This window comes from Berghia stephanieae, chromosome 3, assembly GCF_034508935.2.
Source record: "Berghia stephanieae isolate SIO BIC M18660-M18661 chromosome 3, UCSD_Bste_1.3, whole genome shotgun sequence".
Classification (NCBI taxonomy): domain Eukaryota; kingdom Metazoa; phylum Mollusca; class Gastropoda; order Nudibranchia; family Aeolidiidae; genus Berghia; species Berghia stephanieae.
In genome coordinates, this window is record NC_088362.1 from 84,502,364 (window position 1) to 84,512,650 (window position 10,287).

The following is a 10,287-nucleotide window of genomic DNA, read 5'->3' on the forward strand; positions in this document are numbered from 1 at the left end:
AACTTGACTCGCCCGCTAACCACTCAGAAAGCAGTATCAGGTCATGTTATCATCGACTATTTTGAACAGCCAATGAGAACAGCGCTAGCAAGGCAAAGGTCACAACAATTACTCACGATTTTACTACAATCAGTCAACCCCTCACAATTGGGTCAGAGAAGGGGTTTTTGGAAAGGCTCTTGACTAAATATAGAAAGACCGAAGACCTTGACAGTGGGCATTTCATATAGACCAAAAATAGACGAAACTATCGATACCAAACTTGCCTATTATTATCGATGTTTTATGCTCATATTGGCCTAATGTTTATATGGCTTTTTCGCTGTCAAGCCAGGCTGTAACATTATATTTACTGACCCCCTTGGACTTCAAGAGGTCAGTTTGGACCTAAACTGACCCATCTGAGAGTCAACAAACACATTTTCATGTAGCAAAGGTTTCAAACTATTCAAAAATAAAAAAATCTGAAAATCGATATTTTACTCGATTTTTGACAATCGAGGACCCGCCCATCCCCTTAAGGATGCATTACAGACTACCAATAAATGACTTTTTTTTTTTTTTGGATATATATATATATATATATATATATATATATATATATATATATATATATATATATATATATATGTATATATATATATATATATATTTATATATATATATATATATATATATATATATATATATATATATATATATATATATTGCAAATGGACAGTAATGTTCAGTCTGGCTTAGTCAGACGCTTTAGTAAAAGAGACTTTCAAGAAGACTCGGGGTTGAGATTTTTGAAATGTCAATCCATCGTCATTTGAATTATTTCTTAGTTTTCTCGACAACATGAAAAATGTGTTTGAACGTCGTGCTGGCTAAGGTAAGTAGAAACCGTGCGTCTATTTTTGAGTCCTTTGATGTGATAGGCTTTTAGTGACACAATTCGATGTTGATCTAGCTCTACCTAGACAAATTCAAGGCGACAGGTACGAAACGATTAAAATTGGAAACATTTCAAAACAAAGAATGTCATAGCTTTTGTTGGCTTGTTAATGTTAATGGTGCGATGATAGTTGTGATGATGATGATGAAGAAGAAGAAGAAGAAGAAGAAGAAGAAGAAGAAGAAGAAGAAGAAGAAGAAGAAGAAGAAGAAGAAGAAGAAGAAGAAGAAGAAGAAGAAGAAGAAGAGGAAGAAGAAGAAGAAGAATGACATCAATGGCGACTTTTTTTTAAAATCGAATGATATGATAGCATCTAGTCTTACTACCAATATAAATATCCTTCCATTACACATGCTATGTGACATAACACTGATGATTGCTATTTGGATGTATTCATTGTATGGTAGGTGTGTTTTTTGTATAGATATTATATATTTATAACAGATTCTATCATTGCTATCCCCAATGATAATATTATTATAACCATGTTTTTGTGACACGTAGGATTAACCCTAGTCCTACCATTGTCATAATTCGTCTGTCTCCAAAATTAACACGTTTCGTCTGACTGAACCATTTCCCCGCCCTCAAATACAATATTGTTAAAGAAATGACATTCCCCATTGTTGTTGTGGGCCGATATCGACGTATACTGATAAAATAGAATCGCTTAAAATCAAAGTATAAATAGTGAGATTGGGAATTAATTCTAGATCCTTATTATCTTAGTGTAGTTTCTTCGTCTCTGACAAGCCACTCCTTTAGTGTATGTCCTCCTTGTTTGTTTAATTGTGCTTATTATTATTTAAAGCTATATCCTGATTATCCTGTAGCAGTAGACCAAAAGGACTATTTTTGCCAATCATTAAAAAAAATTGAGCTTTTTATATAGCCCATTAGCCACTAAACGTGCTCGAAGCGTTTTACAAAGGTTCTCTGGCCAACAGCAGCACTTAAAATGACGCCTGTTAGGCGATATTACATTTTCTTCCGACAGATTTAAATTTTTCTATATGTTATTGTTGGAAACATATTATGTGACCAATCGCCTCCATTGTATTATGTCAGGCTGACTTTGACTCAGAAAATTTAAATTTTAGTCAAAAAATAGGAGACTGTTGAAAGTTTATTTATGTCATTGATGAAATTAAAATATTTCTGTACATTTCAATAAGCCGAAATTTCATATAACTGATTATTTTAACATTATACTCGCCTGACAAAGCACCAGTATGACGACTGGTCAAAAGTTTATTCCAAGACCTTTAAATCTGTAGATTCACCACCAACAGACAGAGTGTATCCTGTTGCCTCTTGTGCGGCTATGTGGTCTAGTGGTATGACACTCGCTTTCGGATCGGAGGGTCCTTGGTTCGAGCCTGGCGCTCGGCGCATAGTTGAATCCTTGGAAAAGGGTCTTTACTCACATTCTCTAACCGTACTCAGGTGTAAAATGAGTACCTGGCCGTTAACAGCGGTGTCTTTGTCCGAAAAATTGTAATATCGCCTAACAGGCGTCATGTCCCGTCCTACATGCTAAATGTTGCTGTTAACCAGGGACCCCTTGTAAAGCGCTTTGAGCACATTTAGTGGATATTGCGCTATATAAAAGCTCATTTTATTATTATTATTTTATTTTTTTTGCCTGGGCGTATGAACTCTGAGGTTACACGGAACGGTACAGTTTAGGTTTATCTCGCCGGAGGCTTTACTACATATACCACTGATCTGTCAGGATCTCGTCCTGAAATCTAAAGCAAGTTCTTTATTTCACAATTCCTCTACGTGTACCTATATAAATCATCCAATACTTGATGCATTTATCAAGTTACACAATGTCTATGTTGTTGATCGTTTGTATAATCTTTAAACTTGTCGAACAAACTCGACCATAGTGAGATAATCAATTATTTTAATGCCAATCCGTCTAGTAACATTTTGCAACTGTTGACAGAGATTACAGCATAATCTCTTGTATGACTCATCACGTCAGTATGGATTTATTTCATAGAAGACAAAAATTCAGTTTTCGGTAAAAATGATAAATAGTAAGAAAAAAAAGTATTTTTCAAGCAAATTTCGCACTTCTCAATTTATTGTTACTCGAATTTTGTCAGTTAAGCTTAAATTTGAGTTTTAAGTATCAGGTACAATTCAAAATGAAACCGTTTTGAGACAGAGGGTCACATGTTTTAATTGCGTCACCAAAACGTAACATCAATGCAGTGACAGGGATTATGTCCTATTCCTTCATGGCTTGTTCTTTCTTGTGCTAATATTTTGGTTCCCGTTCTTACTCATATTGTAAATGCTAGTTTGTTTATTGGTGAGGTATCTAATAATCTAAAACATGCTATTGTCACTCCCATATTAAAGAAATCTAGCCTTGACAAAGAAGACCCAAATAATTATCGACCAGTCTCGAATCTCACCCTCATGTCTAAACTAATTGAGAAAATTGTTGCTTTTAGGCTTAACACGTTTTTGAATGAACACAATTTGTTCTCTAAATTTCAGTCTGCTTATCGCCCCTTTCACAGCACTGAAACTGCTCTTATTAAAATCCATAATGATATCATAAATCATTTATGTCGGAAAAATGATGATGTTATTATCATACTACTCGACCTTAGTGCTGCTTTTGACACAATAGACCATACTCTTTTAATTGACAGACTTAAGACACTATACGGATTTGGGGGTACTGTCCTTGACTGGTTTTCTTCTTACCTCTCTGACAGAATTCAATCAGTGTCTGTAAATCGACATGACTTCTCTTCTCCTTGTCCCCTATCTTTTGGTGTACCACAGGGTTCAGTTCTGGGACCCTCTTTATTCACCCTCTATATCAGACCATTAGGTGACATCATCTCAAAATATTTTATTAAGTACCATTTTTACGCAGACGACACCCAATTACTGTTTCCCATTAATATCGACAATCATCTCAATGTTATAACGGATATAGAAAATTGTATCTCTGAGATTAGTGACTGGATGTGTTGCAACAAACTCAGGTTAAATGAAAATAAAACAGAGGTGTTGCAAATTACAAGACGGGGCCTCGTGGACCTTTCCACGCTTAACCTGAATCTTTCTGATTGTGTAATTCCCATCACTAAAGAACCTGTGAGAAACTTAGGAGTTTTATTCGATACCAAATTAAACATGTCTGCCCATGTCACTAATGTAACTAGATCCTGCAATCTTTACCTTAGATCTATTGGTGCTATTGGAAGGCTTCTTGATATTGATACTACTAAACTTCTTGTGGTCTCTTTGATTCTTACCCGCCTTGATTATTGCAATAGCTTGCTCTATGGTTGTGATAATAATGTCATTAATCGACTCCAAAAGATACAGAACAAAGCAGCTCGATTGGTAACGTTATCTAAAAAGCGCGAGCATATAACACCGATTTTGGAGGACCTACACTGGCTACCTGTAAAGTTTAGGATTGAATTTAAAATACTCACCCATGTTTTCAATTGCTTAAACAATTCCGCTCCTGTTTACCTTCAGGAACTTATCCACCTTTATGAACCCAGTCGAAATTTAAGATCTGCTAATTTAAATATCCTAAGGGAACCCCAAAATCGTTAGTTTTTCATGAGAAATCCTTTGACCACCATGCCCCCCGACTGTGGAACTCCATCAATATTGAAACTAAAAATAGTGAAAATCCACTTATCTTTAGAAAACGGTTAAAAACTGAGCTTTTCTGTAGGGCATATAATTTGGACTCTTAGTATGTATTTTATTATAATATATTATGTTATCATCGAATTTGTGTGGTTTTAACATGCCAGTTCTATATTTGTATATCATACATGATGTGTTGATGTAAAACGCCAGTGAGCAATTCCAAATTGGAACTAGGCGCTATATAAGTTCATTATATTATATTATTATTATTATATTATTATGTAATGATTAGACGTTTTTTTCACCGAGATGAATGGGGTTAATCTTCAAACGTCATTGATTTGTCACTAGTACAGGGGAAGATTTTGATCCTCTTTAAATTGTACATTATATTATGCTCGACTCCTTGATAAAGTTTTAAGGTCACTGAAGATAGGGGATAGGGAGAAATGAAATAGTAGTGGTAGTAGTAGTAGTAGTAGTAGTAGTAGTAGTAGTAGTAGTAGTAGTAGTAGTAGTAGTGGTAGTAGTAGTAGTAGTAGTAGTAGTAGTAGTAGTAGTAGTAGTATTAGTAGTGGTAGTAGTATTAGTGTAGTAATAGTAGTAGTAAAAGTAGTAGTAGTAGTAGTAGTAGTAGTAGTAGTAGTAGTAGTAGTAGTAGTAGTAGTAGTAGTAGTAGTATAGCAGCAGCAACAATAACACTTGCAATTAAAAATATCAACATAAACAACAACAGCAGCAGCAATAACATCAATAACAATATCAACAAGAAACGAAAACGACCGCAACAACAATAATGGCACCGATATCATCACCATCATCTCAATACCGCTATCTCCACCACCAACAACAAAACCGCCACCGCCACCACCACCAACAACAGCAACAGCAACAAGAGCCATTGGTTGGTAAGATAGAGTTACAGTATATTCCATGTTCACTGGATTTCGTCTTTCTATTGAGATGACACCTATGCTTTCAGAGAGAACATACTCTTGGCAGGCGACAGTCAACCTGGACATGGACGATCGCAAAAAAAAAAAAAAAAAAGCAACAAAAAACAATGAGGGTATTAGGGATTTGGTGATGAGCTCTCTCTCTCTCTCTCTCTCTCTCTCTCTCTCTCTCTCTCTCTCTCTCTCTCTCTCTCTCTCTCTCTCTCTCTCTCTCTCCACCCATCCGTCCATCTGACAAAGCTAACCTGGACATCAACTACGACAAAAACATATTGATGATGGTCTTAGGGACATGGTCGTAAGCTGACATCTCTCTCTCTCTCTCTCTCCGTGTGTGTGTGTGTGTATGTATGTTGGTATGTGTGTGTGTGTGTGTGTGTGTGTGTATGTGTGTGTACACAGATGATAGGTCGATCAACTCAAAATTTATGATTCAAGTGTCACCACTTTTAAAATTCTAGTTTTCTATTCTAAAACTCAAATTCTATTGTCTTAATAGGACAAATACATTTTTCGATTTCGTAAGAGAACTCTTTATTTAGGCACGGAGATATATTTTATGCATTTAGTAATAATATATATAAATATATATATATATATATTAATTATATATATATATATAGAAATCGCTCACTTATCATGGAATTCTTTCTTAATGTGAAGGGAAGAAAATGGTTTATATAAATTTTAAGAAATTGATTGTATTTAAAAAATGAGAGGAACCAATAACTGGTATTCAATTCGTTCAACCCAAATACTCCCACCTCATTGTCATATTCGCTAATCGGACAGTTGACACACAACCTACTCGCTAAAAATGATGGCGTCTGTTTTCGACGGGATTTGACGAAACAAATAATAAATGCAAACCATCGTTTTGCCAAATGACATCAGCATGAAAAATTTGGTGACGATTGGTCCAGTGATGTCGGAGCCTTAGTGTAACATAAAAATCCAATTTGTCAAATATATACGAGTTGAGAGCCCGCAATACTTGCGGAGAAATAACCTGTTATTTTCTGACTGAATTGTGGAAAGCTACAGAGGTCGAGACGAATCTTTTGAGCCATCAACGATGAAATCGGTCTGGTAAAAGATAAATGTATGTATATCCCCCTCTCTCTCTCTCTCTCTCTCTCTCTCTCTCTCTCTCTCTCTCTCTCTCTCCCTTCTCACCTATTTCTCATGAATCGATTTTGGAAACTTCATAACAGGAAGTCCATATAGGCGGATAAAGAAACAACAAATTCTCACGGTTTGGCTATTATCCGGGTCAAGACGTGGTCATCTGTAAGGGACGTTTTTTGTAGAGTGGACACCACACAGAGATAATTACTGTCAATGGTCATACGACGAACACACACACACACACACACACACACACACACACACGACAACTACTCAACTACTTAGTAGAAAGAATGTGGGTTTTGATGTAACATTTCTTCGTTTTCCCCAACTTATAATAATAATATCCATAGGCTTTCACTGAAACTGAATCCGTTACAACTCACATCGCGTGATCCCAGAAACCCCATAATTATTCACATGCGTTGGAATTTTCTGTTTTTCACAATGCATGATTTCTCTCTCTCTCTCTCTCTCTCTCTCTCTCTCTCTCTCTCTCTCTCTCTCTCTCTCTCTCTCTCTCTCGCGCGCGCGCGAATTTTTTAAATATATAAATCTGGTTGATCTAAAGCAGAAAATGTTCAGAGAAGAACCCTCTACCTCCCCCCCCCCCCCCACACACACACACACACTTTTTTTTTAGTGCCCGCGCATGGGCTTGAACTCGGGGACATCCAGTTCAGATTACTTATTTTTATTCTGGCTTAATTTTTTATCAAACGTGTGCTCTACTCCGCTAAACCATCTGCCTACAAAAATAAATAATAAATTTATCAAAAATGAATGTAGTAATTTAGGAAACAAAAACATCGTTTACAACTCGTCAGAATCAGTAGAATTTATTACAAAAACTTTTCTCACTTTAAACAATCTTTCAAAACGGTAGCATTGACTCGTTTTAATAAGAGCCTAGAAATTAAAAGTGTACCAATAAATTAAAAGAAAATAAAAGAAAATGGCAATGATGATATGGTATTATCCATACGAATTGTAGTTACATGTAACCTGTGTAATGGTCTTTGCTTCATACCCGCAGAAGGTACCGAATTCAGCCGTCCACACTGTGTAGCCTTGAACAAGCCACCTCCCATAGCTGACTCTTGGATTATTCCAGTCTTCCCTTGGATTTGTTTGCTTTTTGTTTTTAAGGGTTTTACGGCGCTTGCAACACATTTAGGCTATATCAGCGCCAGTAAAAAGGAAGAAAAAGGGATAGTAAAAAGTTCTAGAATTACAATTAAAGTACCCAAGAGAAAGTAAGACAAAGGGGAACTGAGAACAAATAGGGATCAGATGTAGATTCCAAGAGCACATCACCAATGTACTTGGTTTGAGATCACCTATAAGTCTCATCCGAACACAAGCACAAAATCCAACAAAGAGGAATACACTCAAATGCTTACATTATACATTCAAAATAATAAATATAATAATACATAACAGAGAGATGATTTACAAGGAAAAAAATATCATCTCCCAAAACAATAACTATGCATTTGACTGTATCCCTCCCAGCCAGGACTCCGGCCAGGGCCAGGACAAAACCAAGTAATCTCATTCCAAGACAAAGACAGAAAGCAAGTTGGAAAACAGATATAACGGGATAGTGTGTACCTCCCTGCCCACTATGGGAGGTCAGGAACCCCACCCAGTTCCCTTGGAATAAACAATGAAAAAAATCCCTTTGGCGATGAATAAAAAGCTTTTTTTTTCTGTTTATTTTTAACTGTTTTAGGGCGCTTGCAACACATTGAGGTCATATCAGCAACAGTGAAAAGGAAGAAAATGTAAAGTCCATAGTAAAGAAGTTCTAAAATTATAATTTAGGCACTCAAGAAAAAGTAAGACAAAGGGGAATTTGTTCAAATAGGGAACAGATGTAGATTCCAAGAGCATACCATCCATCTACTCAGTTTGAGATCACCTAAAAAGTCTCATCCAGACACCAGCACAGGGTCCGTTTTTCGTGGGTTTTACGGCGCTTGCAACACATTTAAGTCATATCAGCGCCAGTAAAAAGAAGAAAATGGGATAAGAAAAAGTAAGACAAAGGGGTATGGTTCAAATATGGATGAGATGTGGATTCCAAAATCATATATTTTTGTAAAACAAATACAGTGCATAACAGGGAGATGATTTACAAGACAAAAAATACCATCTCCCAAAACTCTAACTATACATTTGATTGTTTCCCTCCCAGCTACGGTATCCCGCCAGAGCTAGGACAAAACCAAGTAATCTCATTCCAAGACAAAAACAGAAAGCATGTTGGGAAACATATATAGAGGGATAGAAGACACAGTACAGGAACCCCAAACAGAGCACAGGGCCCCATTAAGAAGAATACACTCTAATGTTTACAGAGTATATCCAAAACAGAAAACAGATCTAACAATACCTAAAAGAGAGATGATTTACAATGAAAAAAAATCATCTTCCAAAACTAATACTAAACATTTGACTGTTTCCCTCTTAGCTAAGGACTCCAGCAAGGGCCATGACAAAAGAAAAGCAATCCAATTCCAAGGCAAAGACAGGAAGCAACTCGGAAAACAGATGGAAGGGGATAGAAGACAACAGCAAATGACCTCCTGTCCACCACGGGAGGTCAAAGGATTCCCTTTCTTTGTCTTGAGTACAAAACTTAACCATGATAACAAATCTGACAGTAAATTTGTTTGTTTTGTTGTTTTTACGGGTTTTACGGTGCTTGGGACACATTTAGGGCATATCTGCGCCAGTAAAAAGGAAGAAAATGGGACAGTCAAAATAGTTATAGTTTTACAATTGAAAGCACACTAGAAAAGGTAAGACTAAGGGGAAGGGTTCAAAAAGGAAAGATATATAGATTCCAACACACTATCATCAGTGTACTTAGTCTGAGATCACCAAAAAGTCGCATCTAGACACAAACACAGGCCCCCACTAAGAGAAATACGCTTAAATGTTTACAATTCATTATATATATATATATATATATATATATATATATATATATATATATATATATATATATATATATATATATATATATATATTGTTTTGTTTTTTTTTAATGCATCAGTACATAACAGAGAGATGATTTACAAGAAAAAAAATATCATCTCCCAAAAACTATATCAATACATTTTGACTGTTTCCCTCCGGCTAGGACAAAACCGAAAACAAAGACAGAAAGCAACTCAGAAAACAGATATATAGGGGACAGAAGACACAACGTGACCTCCTGCCCGGAATTGGGAGGTGAAAGACCCAACCCATGACAGTAAATTTCTGATAAAGACAACGAGTTTGAATTTAGGAGACCAAAAAGGCTGAAAATTAGAAAAATTAATAACTTTGATTCCTAAAGAGAACAAAAAATGAAGGATAATACTCATATTAATTTAAATCAAATTAATTTACACATAATTTAAAGCTGTTACCATGCATTAACACAGATTTTTGTTCAAATGAGACTAAGGGGTAACTCACACAGGCCGATCAAGCCATAAGTTTTTGCAGAGACAGGAACTATTTTATAAATGGCCTTGATTTTAAAGCCTCTCTATTCTTTCTTACGTGTGTTTGAAAAAAAAATAAAATAAATATATTTAAAAAAAGACAAAATATCACCGG